Source organism: Trichechus manatus, unplaced genomic scaffold (genome assembly GCF_000243295.1).
Source record: "Trichechus manatus latirostris isolate Lorelei unplaced genomic scaffold, TriManLat1.0 scaffold00275, whole genome shotgun sequence".
In the NCBI taxonomy this organism is placed as follows: Eukaryota; Metazoa; Chordata; class Mammalia; order Sirenia; family Trichechidae; genus Trichechus; species Trichechus manatus.
Window position 1 is genome coordinate 1163221 of NW_004444211.1, and position 20799 is coordinate 1184019.

At 35.9% G+C, this 20799-nt stretch overlaps 1 pseudogene; it reads left to right on the forward strand.

Annotated features, from left to right (window-relative positions):
- Positions 1 to 17483: 17483 nt before the first annotated feature.
- Positions 17484 to 18008, forward strand: LOC101350364 (serine/arginine-rich splicing factor 3 pseudogene; annotated as a pseudogene).
- The last annotated feature ends 2791 nt before the right edge of the window (positions 18009 to 20799 follow it).

A 20799-nucleotide genomic window follows, 5' to 3' on the forward strand; every position in this document is an offset into this window, starting at 1 on the left:
TGTGAGCAACAGCCCTGCTGTCTGACCTGCCGATCTTGGATTTGCCATCCCCTAAAGCTACATGAATCAGAAGCCTCTATCCTGACCCACCAACTTGGGACATTCCAGCCTCTACAACTGCATGAGCCATTTCCTTGATATAAATCTCTCTCTATATATTTATACACTCTACTGGCTTTGCTTCTCCAGAGAACTCAGCCTAAGACAGTATTCAAAGCATCAAATCTATTCTTGAGATGGTCTCTAAATTCAGGTGGGGTATACTAAAGGTTGTACTTTGGCTCTTGTGGACTTGTTCTAATTTTCTTCAGCTTCAACTTGATATTGCATAGGAACAATTGATGGTCTGTTCCACAGTTGGTCTCTGGCCTTGTTCTGACTGATGATATTGAGCTTTTCCATTGTCTCTTTCCACAGATGTAGTCAATTTGATTCCTGTGTATTCCATCTGGTGAGGTTCACTTGTACAGTTGTCATTTATGTTGTTGAAAAAAGGTAGTTGCAATGAAGAAGTTGTTGATCTTGCAAAATTCTATCATTCAATCTCCAGCATCATTTCTATCACCAAGACCATATTTTCCAACTACTGATCCTTCTTCGTTTCCAATTTTCTCATTCCTATCACCAGTAGTTATCAATGCATACTGATTGCATGTTTGATCAGTTTCAGACTGCAGAAGTTGGTAAAAATCTTCAATTTCTTCATCTTTGGCCTTAGTAGTTGGTTCATAAATTTGAGTAATAGTTGTATTCACTGGTCTTCCTTGTAGGTGTATGGATATTATCCTATATCTGACAGCGTTGTACTTCAGGATAGATCTTGAAATGTTCTTTTTGTTGATGAATGCAATGCCGTTCCTCTTCAATTGGTTATTCCTGGCATAGTAGACCATATGATTGTCCAATTAAAAATGGCCAATACCAGGCCATTTCAGCTCACTAATGCCTAGGACATCAATGTCTATGCGTTTCATTTCATTTTTGATGATTTCCAGTTTTCCTAGATTCATACTTCGTACCTTCCACATTCCAATTTTTAACACATTTTTGCAGCTGTTTCTTCTCATTTTGAGTCATGCCACATCAGCAATGCAGGTCCCAAAGCTTGACTCCATCCACATTATTAAGGTCAACTATACTTTGAGCAGGCAGCTCTTTCCCAGTCGTCTTTTGAGTTTTTTTCCAACCTGAGGCACTCATCTTCGGTACTATACTAGACAATGTTTTGCTGCTATTCATAAAGTTTTCACTCGCTAATTCCTTTCAGAAGTAGACTGCTGGCTAACTCTTTCATGGGTGCAGGTAAAACTTTCTAGAGGCTATATGGCATGTTGTATCACAAGAGTTTGAATGCAGGACCAAATGTGAGAATGCAGCTATCTTCTATTAAGTCAGATATTAGATTGCAAAATAGTACAGTAATAACATTCTTCTCACTAAACATGTTTAATTTTAGAAAGTTGAGTTAATTTAAGTAAATATTATGTTATTTATATTGACATATGATGGGTTTATCATTGTTATTTTAAAATGAATTAATACATACTTTTATCTCAGAAGGTGGTCTGATCGTTACTTGGTAAAATGGGTAAAACTTTGGTATCAGTCCTGTCCCTACTCCTACTACAAAAATCACAAATCTACACACCTTTGTCTATAGTGTTGATGTTCCCTAAGTTTATAGTTTGAGAAATTAAATATAATAAACATAATAAATTATTCCGTAAGTGACTTTTTCAATAGGAAATTTTGAGAGCTCAGACAATGCCACAGCCTTTATTCTTTGCTGTTTTAGATTTCATATGCAGTCAGTTTTAGGGCATGCAAGTATATGTAGTCTCTGTGGAGGCCTTCAAATTGTCTTTCCCATCTCATTTTCTTCTTTTTTTGCAGGAGTAGAGTTTTAACAGAAAACCTGGCTGCCTAGCTCTAGACTGCATTTTATAGTCTCATTTGCATGCATGTGTGGTCTTTTGACTAAATTTTTAACAATTAATGAGTAGGAGTCATGTGTGCAACTTCTGCATCATTTACTTAAAAACAAACTGTTCTGTGCTTATGTCATTGCTGTTTTTCTATGGCATAGAATTGGGATGTGGCAATGACCCAGTGTTGACCATGCACATGTTTCTTAAAGACAGTGGAACCACAGATGGAATAATCTGGGTCCCTCCAAGACTCCTTTAGCTGAGCTGTCCCATCTGTATAAAGTGTAAAATTAGAAGAAGAAGAAAAGAACTTCTAGTTTGTTTGAGGAATTGCATTTTAGAATTTCTTGGTTATAGCAACTTATTATTTTTCTTAACAGTCTCATTATAAATCTGTACAGTATAAGAAAGTTACATTTGAAAAATATAAAATTTCCTAAGCTGGACATAATATCAAGTAAAATTTTCAGTACAGAGCAAAGTTATTTATTACAAGTGTGTTTCTGTCATAGACACTAGCAGAATTTAATGTTAATAAGGACTGTTGTGAGCATGTCCTACTTCTCTGCCCTCAAATTATAATATAATGTCAGAATTAGAATTGTGAAATCTATAAACATATACCATCTGTAGCGGATTGATTTGTGTCTCCCAGAAATGTCTGTCAACTTGGCTAGGTCATGATTCCCAGCATTGTATGATTGTCTACCATTTTATCATCTGGTGTGATTTCCCTATGCGTTGTAAATGCTATTACTATGATGTAATAAGATGGATTAGCAGCAGGTTACATTGATGAGATCTACAAGGTTAGATAGTGTCTTAAAGCAATCTCTTTTGAGATATAAAAGAGAGAAGCAAGCAGAGAGACATGAAGACCTCATACCACCAAGAAAGCAGTGCTGGGAGCAGAGCACGTCCTTTGAACCTGATATTCCTGTGCTGAGATTCTCCCTGACCAAGGGAAGATTGATGCATCATAAGGACCTTCTTCCAGAGCCAACAGAGAGAGAAAGCCTTCCCGTGGAGGTGATGCCCTGAATTTGGTCTTGTAGCTTACTAGACTGTGAGAGAATAAACTTCTCTTTGTTAAAGCCATCCATTTGTGATATTTCTGTTATAGCAGTACTAGATGACTAATACATCATCAAAAACTCAGTAATATTGTGACCTCAAAAATGGATAAATGCAAGAGAATGGTTAAAAGCTTTAGCGATTACAAAATATAACCTCATTTCCTCCTTTATTGAGGTTTTCCTTTTACTTTCATTAAAAAAAAAAGCAATTTTAATCCAAATTTTCCATGAAGGAGTTTGCTATTATTCTCAAGAATACTGACACAGGTCACTATAGACATTTAACAAAATCACCCTAAGAACATACAGATTTTAGAGACTTACTGGTGTTCTTTATTCACAGCAAAATTAAAATTGTAATTGCAAACCCACACTCAACACAAAGTCGGGAGTGATTTTAGCCTTTGAGGCTACTTCCACCTTAAAATAAAAATAATGTGAAATTTTTCAAGAAAGTACATACCTGAAATGGAACTTCAATTCTTTTGCATCGAAACAGGGCAATGTTGAATATACCAAAGAATCTGTCAGTTACCTTTCTTTGAAATATGGATTTCACAAGGGAATGAAAGCATTACTAACACTGAATAAAATTTCTATCCAAAATATCATGAGGCAGAGAGATGTAATTCCACTCTGTCAATGAATTACGATAACAGAAAGAGGCAAGGAAATGATGGGAAAGCTGAGATCAATCATCAAGAAGATGCAATTGAACAGAATCTGTTAATAAACCAAGTTAAATGCATTGCTTTCCAGTATGTACTCCCAATCATATTATTAAAGAATTGCATTTTATCTTTGCTCCATGGGGCTTCAGAAAGTGATTTTCTGTTTCTCTTCACTGTCCTGTGATATAAAAGTAAAAACCATCATAAAAATTTAACAGGATTTTCATCTGATGATTGTGGGGCAGGCAGGGCAAGCTCTATCACCTCTGGTTTACTGATAGCAAAGCTAAGGCACAAAAAATTTGAATATTCTGGTGAAGAACACAGAGCTAGGAAATGACAGAACAAGGACTAGTGCCCCTGTGTATGTTCTAGCATTGTCAACAAGTCTCTTTAATAATACTTTAATAAAAGCAACTATCAATTGCAGAGTGCTTATTCACTCAGTGACAAAATCACAAATGTTCTACGTTGTTTACCTTAGCTGAGTCATCTCATTCTCACAACAGTCCTATGTGAAATGAGAAAACAGAGGGACAGAGGCACACAGCTGTAAGTGATAGAGGCAGAATTAAAAAAAAAAAAAAAATCAGTCTGAATTCAGAGCCTGGATTCTAATTTACATACGTTGACGTAGGAGAAGAACATGATAAAAGGCAGGTAGACACCAAGAGAAGAATGTCCTCAGAGAATGAATAAAAGTAGAGTCATGCTATACTTTATAAACCATAGGATGTATTAAATGTATTTGAAAGAATAGAAAGGTAACACATGTAGCAACAACTGAATGTAAGTTTAAGAAGTTAAATAGCATTTTGTTAGAAAGAGAGCACTTGTGGACATTACTGAGCTGGTAAGTGGACTGTTTAGAGGATTGCTTCAAGAAGAGAGAAATTGGATTATAGAGAAACTGAAAGCAGAAAGTTAACTAGGAATAAAGTGTGATGATTTAATTTAGAAGAGAAATAATGAGGACAGTGATAATTGGACTTTAGACAGAGAGAATATGTGGGAGATATTTTGTTATAAGTTTTAAGAATCAACTACTGTTTAAAATTGGGAAGAGAAGGAAGAAGAGTTCTACAAGATTTTTGCAAAGTCAGGAACAGGAGTAGCTGAAAGGCAGGTCATGGCTTTAACAGAACGAAAGCCTATAGAAAAAGAAAATATTTTTATAGGAAGATTTAGGAATTTAATTTGGAACATACTGAAAATGAGATGTTAATCTGTATCTCCTGCTCGTGGTATCTACCAGGCAACTGGAGGAAAAACATTCTGATCAACAGGGTCAAAATATCTTAAAAGAACTTAAATTTCAAGATGATAAAGTGTTGTTAGTGGCCGTAGTCAGCTCTAAGTTATGGTGACCCTGTGAATAAAAGAATTAAGCATTGCCCTGACTTGCATCATCTTCAAGATCATTGGTGGGTTGGAGATCACGGTTTTGGCCACTGTGTATTTTTAGTATCTTCCAACATAAGGGGCTCTTCTTCTAGCACTGGTGGAGCACTGGTTAAGAGCTAAGGCGTGATTCGGCTGCCAACCAAAAGGTTGGTACTTTGAATCCACTAGCCACTCCTTGGAAGGGCTGTTGTACTCTGTTCTATATGGTTGCTATAAGTTGGAATCCACTCAATGGCTACAGTTGTTTTGGTTTTCTTCTAGTACTATATCGGATAATATTCTGTTATGATCCGAAGAATTTGAAAGTAGATCACCAGGCCTTTCTTCCTAGTCTGTCTTAGGCTGGAAACTTTACTGAAACCTCTTGACCATGGGGGACTCTGATGGTATTTGAAATACTCGTGGAAGGAGCTTCCAGCGTCATAGCAAAACACAAGCCACTACAGCACCACAAACTGACAGATAGGTGAGGAAATACAAGATTAAAAGAATGCAGATAATCTGTAAATGTAAAAGTAATTAGGACTAAAAGGTAATACAAGAAAGTCCAAATTCTTCAAAATTTATTTTTACATTCATGTTGTGAGATGTAAAAGGTTTTGGTTTTTAGTTCTTCTATTCTTTCCATCTTTTCCAACTTTCCCTGCTCCACTGTCCATTCCTTAGCAGCCCTTCTACTAGTGCAATGTCTAGTTGTTATTCAAACTTTATTGCTTACTTCAAAAAGTAATTTTAATAAATGGATGAAATGAAGTTTGGAAATATTAATTAGTTATTTAACTCATAATATATTCATGAAAGCTCTATTTAGATCAAGGAATTGTGGCTGACACTATTAGTAAACAAAATTACATAATATGTGGTCCTTTCTTTTAGGTCAGGAGTCCTGGCGGTGCAGAGGTTAAGAGCTTGGCTACTAACCAAAAGGTCATCAGTTCGAATCCACCAGCCGCTTCTTGGAAACCCTATGGGGCAGTTCGATTCTGTCCTATAGGACTTGATGGCAAAGGGTTTTCTTTTAGGCAATCTATTAAGCATATGTGTACTTGTTGGATTGCACATACACATTTATTTGGCTTTGTAAGTACTTTCATATTTACATCTCCGAGTCATTATTTCCCTTTGTAAACATTTTTAGACTTCTTTTTATATGAAGTTATATCAAGACACAACTTATCCCTTGTGTGACTTCAATGATTCTAATGGGGAGGTGTCTTAGTCATCTAGTGCTGCTATAACAGAAATACCACAAGTGGATGGTTTTAACCAAGAGAAGTTTATTTCCTCACAGTTAAAGTAGGCTAAAAGTCCAAATTCAGGGCATCAGCTCCAAGGGAAGGCTTTTTCTCTCTATCGGCCTTCTTCTCTTTGGTGTTCCTCCAGACTAGGAGCTTCTTGACGCAGGCACCCCAGTCCAAAGGACACCCTCTGCTCTGGGCACTGCTTTCTTGATGGTATGAGGTCCCCAACTCTCTGCTTATTTCCCTTTCCTTTTATCTCTTGAGAGATAAAAGGTGGTGTGGGCCACATCCCAGGGAAACTCCCTTTACATTGGATGTGACCTGCGTAAAGGTGGTGTGACAATCCCACCTTAATCCTCTTTAACATAAAATTACAATCACAAAATGGAGGCCAACCACACAAATCTGGGAATCATGGCCCAGCCAAACTGATACACACATTTTTTGGGGGACATAATTCAAACCATGACAGGAGGGGTTATATACTGCTTAATATATTATTCCAGGGGCCTGATGGTAGAGTGGTTAAGCTCTTGGCTGCTAACCAAAAGGTCAGTGGTTTGAACCCACTAGCCACTCTGCAGGAGAAAGATGTGATAGTCTGCTTCCTTAAAGATTACAGCCTTTTAACCCTATGGGGCAATTCTACTCTGTCCTATAGGATCCCTACAAGTTGTAATCCACTCAAAGGCAATGGGTTTTTTAAATATGTTATTCAGATGGTTGCTTTTTAAAAATATTTAAGAATAGGCAGAAGCTTCATTAGGGAATAAAATCCCTACTTAAAATGAAAAATGGGAGCTTTTTTTTTTTTGTTTTTAAAGCGATACTCTACATTAAATTTAAATCAGTACCCTTGGAGAACAACATTAAAAAACAAATATAAATAAAAAGTAACTTAATAATTAGCAATTAATCATGCATTGTTAAAAGATAATACATTTTAAAATGGAAGAGTGCAAATAAAATTATTTAAAAATAAAGATGCAGGCTTTTTTAATTTTTAATTGTAACAATAAGAAAATTGTTAAAAAATATAATCTTGTTTAAAAATGTCTGTATCTCCTTGATATGGACAAGTTTTTTTTTTTTTTTTTTTTTTACAAAACAATGATTTTGTATAGGATGTAACAATTCAAGGAGCCCTGGTGGCACAATGCTTAAGAGCTGGGCTGCTAACCAAAAAACTGCCCCTTTGAATCCACCAGCCACTTCTTGGAAACTCTATGGAGCAGTTCTACTCTGCCCTATAGGGTTGCTATGAGTCGGAACCGACTTGAAGGCAGCAGGTTTGGTGGGTTTTGGAAACGTTTAAATAAGTAAAAACACAGCATGTGATTATTGCAACTTTGTTATAAGTAATTCAAAATGATGGTTTAAATATGTAATAAATAGATTAATTTTGATTTATTAAAATATTTTATGTAATTTTAAGCATATAAATGGTTGTGAAATTCAATCTGTGTATGAAAAAGGAAATGAAGGATTTATAAACATTATTATGTATTAATATCTTTGTACTAACGTATCTGCACCCAAGTTTTGTTTTGTTTTTGTTTTAGGCTATTAAAAGGCTATTTTTATTATATTCAGAGGATAGCTTATAATTAAAAAATATTAATCATATAAAATAAACTAAATATAATCTATCAGGATGTATCTTTGTAGTGTAAAAACATAAAATGATAAAAAAGCTATTTTAATTTAAAGTGACATTGAGGAACAATTATTTAGAGTGAAGTTCATTTTTAAAAAGATATAATATTATGTTATTGGAAAAGTAATATAATAAAAATTATAAAAATTATAATATCTCAACTGATAATTCATGTAACAAACAATTCTCTTCAACCACTAGTGTCTTGATTTCCTAATCTCAAGATATGGCTGTTTTATGAAATTCGTGGTTTCTTATCTAATTTATTTTACTAAAAGAAATCCTCTTTTTCAAATTAAATCTTATATATAAACAGAACCTAATATATAAACAGAAGAATTCCTGAGCTTCTTTCTCCAACAGAAACAAACATTCCTTTCTCATGAGAGGTTTACCCTCTTCTTGTATTGTGACTATATGATGCCCTCACCTGAGGCAGCTCCCTTGCAAGAAGGTGTCAGTTCTCCTCAAAACCCACTCTCGCTAACTCTAGGATCTTTAATTTGATCAAGGGAGACAATTCAAGTTTTGACCTGGAAGGACATGCCTTATGCACAAAAAGCTGTGAAAGATTTTGTTGATTTATTCAAGGAGAAACATGAGAATAGGAGCAGAAACGGAATGCAAGGGTATAAAAGTAAAGTTTCATTGGACTCAATTTATTGATATGGTTGCACTGCCTAGATTTTGAATTCAGCGTGTTAGCAAAAGCAACTGAAAGGATTTTTAACAGTTTTCTCGACTGATTGATTGACACTGGAATTCAATGGTGGCCTACTTTAAAGTTGAGATACTCAAACTGTCTTAGACTACTACAGAGACAGCAAATCTTTTGATAATATTTAATTATATGCACACAAAATTATACCTGAAAATAGCATCTATTATCATTCTATTTGAAGGAGCCCTGGTGGCACAGAGTAGATTTAACTCAAGTCAGCAGTTCAAACCCACCAGCTTTTCAGGGGCAGAAAGACATGGAAGTCTGGTCCTGTAAAGATTTCTGCCTTGGAAGCCCTATGGGGCAGTTCCACTCTGTCTTGTAGGGTCACTACGAGTTGAAATCAATCCAAAGAACACAGGTTTTTATTTATTTATTTTTTGGGGGGTGGGAGGTTAAGTAATAATGGTGGTGGATGGAGTCTTGGTGGCACAGTGGTTAAGAGCTTGGCTGCTAACCAAAAGATCAGCAGTTTGAATCCATCAGCTGCTGTTTGGAAACCCTATGGGGAAGTTCTACTCTGTCCTACACAGTCACTATGAGTTGGAATTCACTAGATGGCAACGGGTTTGGATTTGGTTTTGGTAATTATGATGGTGCAAATGGTTAAGCGCCCTGCTACTAACCAAAAGTCACCAGCTGGAATCCACTCAGAGGCATCTTGGAAGAAAGACTTGGTGATCTACCTCCAAGAGATCACAACCATTGAAAACCTTACTGAGGTTTTAAGATGGGCAGCCTACTAACTGAAAACAAAACTTTAGTATAGTGGACAAAATTCTGATTTGATTCACCAAAACAAAAAGTCATGGTCCCTCAACAAATTTCTATAATTCAACCAGTGAACAGCCTCAGATCCCTTTGAATGAAGATGCGACCTCTGAACAAGGACCCTATGGCAATGTTACAAATATATACAGTAAAATATATTGTAGTACATGCAATAGTGTATATACACAGTATTGCAGTATATACTGTATATATATATAGTAGAAAGATGACAGATAGATAGATAGGTAGATAGATAGACAGATAGCTGTCATCGAGTAGATTCCGATTCATGGCTACCTCACGTACAACAGAACAAAACGTTGCCTGGCCCTGCATCATCCTCATGATTGCCAGTATTTTCAAATCCATTATTTCGTCTGTTGCACCAATCCATCTCGCTGAGGGCTTCCCTTGCCCTCGCTGATCCTCCATTTCAGCACACATGATGTCCTCCTCCAGCTAGTGATCCCTCCTGATGACATGTCCAAAGCAAGTGAGTTGGACAATGTTCTGTGATTCATACAGTTTTCATTGGTTAAATTTCACCAGGCCTTTCCTCCTAGTCTATCTTAATCTGGAAGCTCCGCTAAAATCTGTCCACCCTAGGAGACCTTGCTAGTATTTGAAATACTGGTGGCATAGTTCCCATCATCATAGTAACAATTAAGCAACCACAATATGACAAACTTACAGTAGTGGGTCTATATATAGTAGCTTTCTCCAAATGAACTTGTGTCTGTTTATAAGTTTGAATCTATATTGAGAATAACAAATAGAAATAGCTGACCATTGAGGAAAAGGAAATAAAAATAACTGTACCCTGGCTATAAGTTGATGGTAATTTATTGATACCAAACATCATTATGATCCATTTTGAGAAGAGACTTTTGAGGTCAGGTGAAAAATGGAAATTTAGCCTGGGTTTTTTTTCACAATGGATTTGGTGGATCCCCATACATACCTTATGATTGCATCCTTATTTCTGAATGCCTGATTGGAATAGGCACATTCAATAGTACAGAGAAACCTAATCTGGGCATTGGAGATATCATTACAGTAGAGGCCAAAAGAAAGCTTTGAAACTGCCTCTCTTCGTAAAAATAACAAACCAAAACCAATGCTGTAATCCTGAAGGCACTACAGAAAGCAAGGTCCCTATGGGAAAAGTGTAAAATGTATTGATGATTATTCCCGTTACATTGTCATTCAATTTATATTTGTTTGGCCTCTACAATAGTCACGTACATTTTGAAAAACACTAGTAGATTATCATAAATGAATATCATATGATGACTCCAGCTTTTTGGATCTACTAGATTAGATCAATTTACTGCAGCATAACAGCACAGGAGTTGTTTCCTGATGTGCAGACTTCTCAGAGCTACACTGTAGTCTAGGCCTCTTCCTATCCAATCCCTTTTCTGCAACAATCCTATGCTCCATAAAATCGTCCTTGCTGCTTGGATCATGTGATTAAGCAGGTCCAATGGTGCACCATAGAGAGCTTCTATCAGGCTATGGTAGAAAAAAATCACAGAATGAGATCCTTATAATTTTAAAGCAGATTTATTCCTTTTTTGTAAATAAACATTCTCCTCTTGAGAATAAGCTTCTGGCTTGCTATTACATCCTGAGATATACAATGAACACTTGAAAATGAATTACAGATTTATACTTACAAATGTAACCTGAGCTGCCCATCATGAACTGAATGGCGTCTGAACCACTACGTTATAAACAAAGGCCTGCACAGGCAAATTCCATCATCAAGTGTAGTCAGTATTTATGAGATCAGTCATGAACAATTTTGAAATTAAGCCAAGTTTTGTGGGCAAGTGATTCAGACACTTAACTCCTTACATCACTTCTTACCTCACACCTACAGCCTCATGGAAATTTCCATCTAATTGCTGACTGAGGCAAAAAAAAAAAAAAAAAACTTGATTTATAGAGGACTGTACATAATATTATGTCACTGCTCTCAAATTGATGGTTGCAGCATCATAACCTTATTCAGGTATGGTCCTTCATTCCACATGGGGATTGAGTTAAATCTACACATCGATTTTGAGAACAGACATCTCAATAATATAGTCTTCTAATCCATGAACATGCTATATAAAATAATACTTAGCTCTTCATTCATTTCTCTCAGCAATGTTTTGTTGTTTTCAACATAGAGTTCTTGAATATCTTTTATTGCATTCTAGCTTCAGGCTTCAGCATAAGAGGCCACAGTGATGATCACCAGCCAGGCATCAAAGGGACAACACTCCCCTTTTATTTTTCTCAGACAGAGATCCCAGGCTTCCAGTGTGGAAAGAAAGGCATAAAATATATCTTGTTCCCTCCTACCACTCGGTCATGGCATTTAGGCACCTCACTTCCTTCTCCAGGAACAAATCAGTAAAATTTTTCTTTTGAAATGAGAGGGAGTAAAGATGGGAGGGGTTCTGCACCATTCTCCTTAAGCAATCTTTTCCCAATATCTGTTTCAAGATATCCCCTGTAGTGATTTTACTAAAAAACTCATACAATTAAGCACAGTGTTAGATTTTTCTTAAAGCATTTCCTTTCACACTTGTGTCCACCCGTTGGTTCAAGAGAAGGAAAAGTCATGGTATGAAATATTGTACCAGCATCTCCAGTGGAAGATATGAAGAAAAGGGACAGACAAAGGGTTGCGAGGGCATAAAACCCCATTTCCTTTTGGAGACATGATAAAGGAGGCAGACAATAACACAGGTGATCTTGTGGCAGGAAGTTGAAACGGGAAAATGGAGTTCTGACCATGACTAAAAAATCAATGACATTCTTCTAAAAAAAAATGGGGAACCCATGCATATTCAGAGTTGGAAGCAGGGCTCTTATCAATGAGCATAATGATCACAGAACAGTTTCTAGACAGATATCATTAAGTGCAATGCTTAATTTTGCAGTTGATACCTATATGCTTATGTGAAAGGAAGGATTTCAACGTGATGCATTACATCAGAACAGTAAAATAGAAAGAGAAACTTTAGAGGAATATGTTATTTATCTATCATTATCTCTCCATACATTATTTATTTAAAATCCCCCTATTTTTTAAAAAAAAATTATGTATCTGTAAGTTACACTATCAATTTTAATTTCCGTTATTTTCTGATGAGTTAAAAAAAAGAAACAATGAAAAGAGGACTATGAAAAAAATATATCGCACTGGTATTTTGTCAGCTTGGCATCCAGTAATCCTTGGAGGAAACTTGACTTCTGAAATCACCTTAATAGAAAAGCCCCTACGAACTCTGTCATGGGAATAAATATTACAGATTTTGACACAAGTGTGGACAAGCAGGATCATTGCAGCAGAAAATCTTATAGCAATGAACCAAATTTCTTTCAGATGTAGGAAATTTAAGTCTGTTGATTGTTAATTAGGTAGCTGGAGAAAGCTGATAGGGTAGAAGAGATGGAAAACTATCTGCATTCGTGGTGAAGCACTGGAATCCTATGTAAGAACAATTATTATTAGACTACTCAAATCATTGTTTCAGCTTACTGGAATAATCATTTGTGTGATAAAATAGATAATGAGTCGGAAAAGTAATCAATGAAGTCATTTTAAATATTCAAAAGGCATGAAGTTATCTCCGAATAGTATATTATAAAACAATAAAATAATCGTTTACAATAATTTTCTGCAGTGTTAAAGGTGCAAAGAATGCTTACATAATGCATAGGTTACTTCAAATAATTCTTACATACATGAAGAAATCAAAATACTGAAAATATTGATCTAAGTGACAATAGGCAGGAATCAAACTCTCAATCCCCTTAATACTTAAATTAGTAGAAAATAATATGCTGTTAACTATATTTGACAAAATAAATTGCTTACACGTAAGAATGAAAAATACTTAATTTTTCACAACATTGGCAACTGGAAAGTAAATTTCTAGATTTAGGATCTTACACTTGTTAGGAATTAAAGAGTATGAGAGCTTACCTACACATGCAAGGTAACAAGTTAGTCTGCAGAGTCATTGATGTTGGCCAACTTCTGGGTCAGTGTAAAGGGATGTATTAGTCATAGCAATAACAGCAGCCAGAAGATCAGCAAATTCTTGTGCCAGTTTCCCAATCCCCAGTTTCCACAATGTGTACAAAAAGTGTCCATTGACATCTAGGGATGCAGTAGTTTGGAGTATAACAGTGTTTAACTTCTGTTTGTGTTTCTTCAACTCACAATGTTTTTAGGATGAAAATTCTACAAAAAAAAAAAAAATGCTATAGACCATGAGATAGTGGTATCTCTAAAAAACTTTCATAGTCTTCTTGTATATTCTTTCAAAAGCCCACTATATCCTTTCTTAGAAAGACTAAGTTATTGAAATTAAAAAGTTACATATACAACATGAATGTTTAGAGTCTAGGAATAATTCTTCTGCCCGTAATTATTTGAACACTAAAATAAATAAGAATTGTGTTATTGAGACATTGTTATGGGAAGGGAGTTCATGGAAGCTTTTTCCCATTCCCTTCCTCCACTCCAGAGACAGAAGTTTTCACACATCTATAATAATAGCTGTTTACCCTTTCTCTAGCTTGATTTTGATGAGTTGTTTTTAAAGGAATAGAGAAGAGGCATAAAAGAAACAGTTTAAACGAAGAATCAGCATAGAAAAAGATGAAAAAGCCATGGAGAAATATATGACAGGAACTACTGTTAAAAAGTGTCTAAGCTGTCAGAGCTGACAGTGTTGTGAATCCCTACAGAGTACTGTATCCTCAGGAATGTCTAATAAAGAGGATAGTGTAGGGTTTTTCAAGATCTTAGGGCTTTTCCCTATGGCAATGATTCTAGCTAATGCTCCTTTTTAAAGTGTACATTAATTTTATTTTAAATTTTGAAGAGTATTATACTTTCAAAGTGGACATATAATGCGTATGTACAGTTTAAAGAATGCAAATAAAATAAATACTAATATATTCACCATCCAGCTTAAGGACTAGAATGTCATCAATACCTTCAAAGTCCTTCATGTGTATCCCACATTCATAATGTAATATATAGGCAAGACTGTGAGGAAAAAGAGTCTTGGTCCATGCCAATCTAAACCTGCCTAACAGTATTCTTTGTGTTAAAATCTCAAGATTTAGAAGGTTTAAAATTAAGTGAGTTGGTATGAATAAATTCAAAAAAGGCATGAGGTGCCCTTAACTGATGAAAGTAACAATCTCATAAAGCATGAGGAGTCTGTCAGAGAGCACAAAGCGGCTGTTTCTTTAGACCATATTTTGTATGTTAAATACAGATACGATCAAGCAGAAGAAATATAGATGATATATCCCACAGGCATAGCTCTTGTGAGACTATATTTTGTAAACTAGCATAACATACCTGTTGTAGGTAATGGGTCATTCCTTCAAAGTGAAGAGTGTGAACAAAAGCTTGGCTTAATTTTGATTTTGCACCCAAGTAGTTTTGGTTACAGAAACTCTAAACTTGTTGTCCTGCATAGGAAAAGAATTGTTTCAGTTGCAAAAATTGATCTAGAGTTACTGAAGTAGAGGAAAAAGTACAAACACCAGAAATGTAAAAGTTATTTTTTTCTATAAGCAATGAAAAAAGCCTGCTCTATGAAAAGTACATATCATGCCTAATGCATTAAGTGCAATGTAGAAAAAGCATGTTGCTGTTGTTTTATTTTAAGTGTCATTGAGTCAGTTCTGACTCATTGCTACCCCGTGTGACAGAGAACTGCCCCCCAGAGTTTCCTATGCTGTAATCTTAGATCTCCAATTATTTTCTCCCTTGATAAGCAGCCAGGAACTTAACTATTGTGCCCCCAGGGCTCCTTGTAGAATGGTACAGTGTTCTTTAATTCAAATTGAGTTTTTCTGGTTCCATATGGAGAAAGGCTGCAGACAAACCCAACACATTCAGAAAACAAAACATTGCTTGACAGAGAGAGTTGTTTAGAAGTGAATTTTTTATAGCAAAGTGTATATTATTTTTGTCCTATAGAAACCAGAAGTCAAAATCTTGTTAACACATTCGATGGTAACTGAGCACCTCATTCATTTTGATAGACTTATCCTAGGCGAGATCAGAAAGACCCCACAGAGGCAATGGTTCTATGGGTAAAAATTGTCAGCATTGAAAATTCATGGAGTATGTCCAGAATGATCAAAGTGAGAATTTGAGGCTTGATTGCTACGGGAAGAGTTTCTTTGACTGGTATCAATGAATCAATTATTCTTATCATTCTCAATGATTTTTCAAATATGTAAGAGTTAATAAATCCTTGTTAAAAATGATGGCAAAAGAAGAATAATATAGTTGAGAAAGAACTAACAGTAACATGTGAAAAAATTGCTTGTCTTGTGGTTTTTCCAGATTGAATAATATGAAAATCCAAAATAGACTTGCTAATACTTGAACTTGAGAGATGACTCCCATAAACAACATATACTGGAACACATTAGTCTTTAGAATATTTAAACTGAGATTTTGAAGGAAGCTGAGTGCAAAAGAGAAGAAGCAGGAAGACTTAGAATTTCTGAATGGTCATGTAAGGTATGTAAATCAATGGAAAGTCCTTCTATCAAGAACTATAAATTATAGTTTGATCCATCCTGCAGGTCTGTAATATATTCTTGGCCAGCTATGGGTAAGACTGTGTTCTAACTTTTGATAGGCTAAGCCTGTTTGCCTTATCAGACATTCTGGGCATAAAACAAAATTTATGTGCATATCAAGGTTTAACACATCTTGGTATAGTCTCATATACATCAAAACTTTTCAAGATTAACATATTCATATATTGCTTCTTGCTAATTTTCTTAATGTTGAGTTTTCTACACTTCTTAATGTGACAAAATTTATTTCAAATAGAGTGATTCATTTGGTTAGTTAGTGATTCACTCAATGAATATTTAATGAGTGACTTCTCTGCAAGTACCACTCTAAGTGTTGGAAATAAAATATCAAACAAAACAAAGCCCTTACACTCATATGGTGCTGACATTCTACCTTGTATTAGAGAAACAGACAAAAAATAGAAATTCAAAGAAGTCATATGAATAAATATATCAGATGTGGATAAATGGTATGGAGAAATATAAAGTAGGTAAGAATGATAATGAACAAAAGAAGGGGGCAGGGTTACTCTTTTGAATAGGGTACAAAGGAAAATTCTCTCTCAGGAGGTGATGTTTGAGACCACCCCTGAAGGAAGCGAGTTAATGAGCCTCTGAGGAGGAACAATCTGGTCAGGTGATTATGGTTCAAAAGACCACTGGTAGAAGGTGCTGATTTTGTAGGGACTGCTGGGAGACCAGGGTGGTTGGAACGGAGTGAGCCAACGGGGATATTCAGCAGATTAAGTCAGAAACATAGGAAGGGTTGGTACGTGGGACTTTATTCTAAGAGTCCCTGATGGAGTGTTTGAGCTGAGGAATGACATGATATAACCAGAGAAGTTACCTTTGTTTCCTAGTGCTGCCCTAACAAAAATACTACGTAAGGATAGTTTTGAGGAACAGAAATTTACTGTCTCACAGTTTTGGCGGATGGAAGTCCAAATAAGGGCATCGCTCCAGGGGGAGGGGGCCTCCTCCTTGGGTGGTAGTCCTGGGCATTCATTCCCTGCCGTTCCTGGGCTTTTAGACAGCTCTTCACATGGTCTCTTCCCTGTGTGTGTGTATGTTCTGCTTTTTTTATAAAACACCACTCAGACGGAGTTAGGTTTAGGACTCACCCTACTCTGGTTTGACCTCCTTAACATAACGAAAGAAAACCCTTATTTCCAAAAAGGGTTACAATTCAATCCATTTTGGGGGACACAATTCAATCTGTAACAGAAGGTAAACTTGTTTTTCCTATCCATACATCAAATTCATTTATGTGGGCCATTTCGTGGATGCCGGGGGACTGAGAGTGTCTGTAGGAGCCAAGCCGAAGAAGGACGAGAAGCCCTTTTCAAGAGTGTGGTTTGAGGCCTCTGTGTTTCTAACCCAAGATTTCGAAATGCATCATGATTCCTGTCCATTGGACTGTAAGGTTTATGTAGGTAATCTTGGAAACAATGGCAACAAGACATAATTGGAACGGGCTTTTGGATATTATGGCCCACTCCGAAGTGTGTGGGTTGCTAGAAACCCTCCTGGCTTTGGTTTTGTTGAATTTGAAGATCCTCGGGATGCAGCTGATGCAGTTCGAGAACTAGATGGAAGAACACTGTGTGGCTGTTGTGTAAGAGTGGAACTGTCAAACGGTGAAAAAAGAAGACGGAATTGTGGTCCACCTCCCTCTTGGGGTTGTCGCCCTCAGGATGATTATCGTAGAAGAACTCCTCCACCTCATCTCAGATCTCCAAGAAGGAGAAGCTTCTCTTGCAGCTGGAGCAGGTCCCTTTCTAGAGACTGGAGAAGAGAGAGATCTCTGTCTTGGGAGACAAATCACAAGCTGTCTCGATCCTTCTCTAGATCTTGTAGCCTATCTAGGTCAAATGAAAGGAAATAGAAGACCAGTTTGCAAGAGGAGTAGTGATGTACAGGAAAAAAACTTCATTTGACAAGAGTATGTACAAAAAATTCAAGTTTTGTTTGAGACTTCTTAAGCTTGTTGCGTTTTTAAGATGCTTAGCTGTTTGAATTTGTCTCTTGTAACAGTGACACATATGAAGATGTAATTCTCTATGGTTTGAAATGGATCATATGAGGCATGTAATACCAAGAATTTATTACTTTACAATGTTCCCTTAAGCAAAATTGAATTTGTTTTGAACTTTTAGTCTTGCGTAGACTGATAATAAGTCTCTAAATCTTGCCCAGTTAAAGTTTGATGTTTTAATATTATAGAAACAAAATTGGCACAAGTTGAACTAAGAACTTTTTTTGTCCATAGCTGGGATATAGGATGCAGCTATAGTTGAATAAGCAGTCTTTAAAAGCTGCACCTTTTAACTAGATTAGAGGTTTGTTAAAAAAAAAAAAAAAATTAAGTCTACAATGTGCAGAGAGGTTGCCCAGTTGGTGTAGAAACTGATAAGTTTCAAGAGTTAGTCTTTTACTTTTGGTCATAAATTCTTTATGTGATTAATGTATATGAGTAGATATCTGTTTGTAACATCGTTTATTTTGGAAATTTGAGACTATTCAAGGTACCAGTGTCCTGTCAGTTTAAGGGTACATTGTAGAGATGAACTTTAAGTTACTGTGCAAGATTTTTTTTCATGCTATCATTTGTAATACGTTTTGTGAGAACCCTTGGGATTAAAGTTTTGGTTATAAATTGTTGTTTAACTTCAAAGTCTGTTGCTTATCCTTGCAAAACTCAAATCTGTGAGCTTGGTACCAAGTTCAAGTATAACATTCCTATTGGAAGCCATACTTATTTTCTTGTAAAGTGCTTTTGAAGTAATAAAATATTAGCATAATTGTGTAATATAGTCAGTTGAATCCACTGTTACCACAGTTCTTGTCCCATGAAAAAGTTGGTTACACAGTTCTTACTTTCTAAGAAACAAAATTGAGAAGCACTATGAATTAATCTTTTGAAGTAAATTTTAGATGTCACCCAATTGTTAGTAGTTACCCATTTATTAGTAGACGCCAGTTCAGGGTCCATGATACTCAGTGACCATATTTCAAAGTATAGCAACCTCCAGTATATTGTAACACAAAGTAAGTTGCCCCTAAAAAAGCTTGTATCATTAGCAAGAAAACTTTTCAGAGTTTAAAAAATTGTTTCCATTTTACATATTTTGCGGTGTTGCATGGGAATTCTAAACTGATCTGTCATGATGTAAAATTTCACATGGTCCAAATGTAACAGTCAAGAGTGGTACAGAGGCATGCATAACCTTCCTTTTAGAATCAGAAGTTGTAATATTTCAAATTTGTGTGCAATTAGATTAAATCATACTGCAACAGTCTTGTGGTTTACTTTCCTTAAACGTACTCTTTAAAGATAGTTTTGGTTTAATGCTGCTTTGACTTTGTCTTTAATATGAAAGATAAGTCATTGCATTAAGAGTTCAGTTTATTAAGGATATTTTTAAACAAATGATATAACTTCTTACCAGTGATCCTCTTAAACCTTCCATGCAAATCTCTGTGAGGGAGAGGAGAATTGGTGTTGGCCAGGTTCAGTATGAACCTTGTTATAGTTGGACATGTTCCTGGAAGACACTTTTAAGACTGCCTGTTAATGCATTGGGAGCTTTGGCTTTTGGGCCGTTTGTCTTTTAACATTTTGCCATAGCCTAAACACTCCTGCTCATTTTGGGAAAAAGCCAAGGTAGGTAAGTTAAGAAGTACCATGGTACATCAATCAGTATAAATGCACATTCGTATGAGCATTTTTTTGGTAGTATACAAATTATAGAGCCTAGTTCTCCATAGAAAGACTGAGTTGAGTATAGTATTACTGAAAGCCGTCACAAAGCCAAGCTTTGACCTGTGGTGTAATGATTGCAGGTATTCACTTGAGGTCATTATTAATAGAATAAATTAAATTGGTGGTAATTTTTAAAAAACAAACTAAGGATCATAGTTAGTTTGTATGCTGTGAAGAGTATCTAATTTCATCCATGTTCCTCAGTTCATTGTGGGTTTCTTCTGCCCTCCATGTGTTAAGCAGAAAAGGGAGTGACAACATAAGTTGGCCAGAGAAAATTTATTGTGAGATAAACATCAATCCTTAAAACAAACGCTGTGAGCTATAGATGGTATAGTTCCACCCCTTTTTGTTAGAGAGCAGTCAGTAGTGTTTCACGTGCAAAACCTATGTTTGGATGGGAAGTTCTGGTTGCTTTCTGTTTTATTGTAGAGCTCTGGTCATTTTACTGAAGTGTCCATCAAGAGTGTTGATCATAAGAGATTTTTCAGCAATACAGAGATTCTAATTTCAGGCCCATTGACTCCGTTTTCCATGGTGGTCCAGCCCTATGATGTGGAAGTCATCCCAGGTGATAAGCAAACCACTGGTTTAATATTTTAATGTGCTTTTATTTTCAGAATTCTGAATATGATTGAGTTGTCAGGCAGAGTTGGTGGTGGTAATGTCTTCCATTTGCATATTTTTTGTACTACTAGACTGTTGCCCTCTGGTTTCCAATTTTTTGAGACCATGACAAAAAAGATTTTTGTAATTAAAGTAGCTTGAAGAAAAAAAAATTCTTTTATGTGTAGGTCACATCTAGACATAACACAATAAGCACAAAATGAACTATCTATGTCAGCCATTTCTTTCTTTGGAAAACACTCCTCTAAAGCAACCTTCTGCATCTTCCCTCACTTATGATTTTTCGTGTTGTTCTTTGTGCTTATGTTTACTTTAT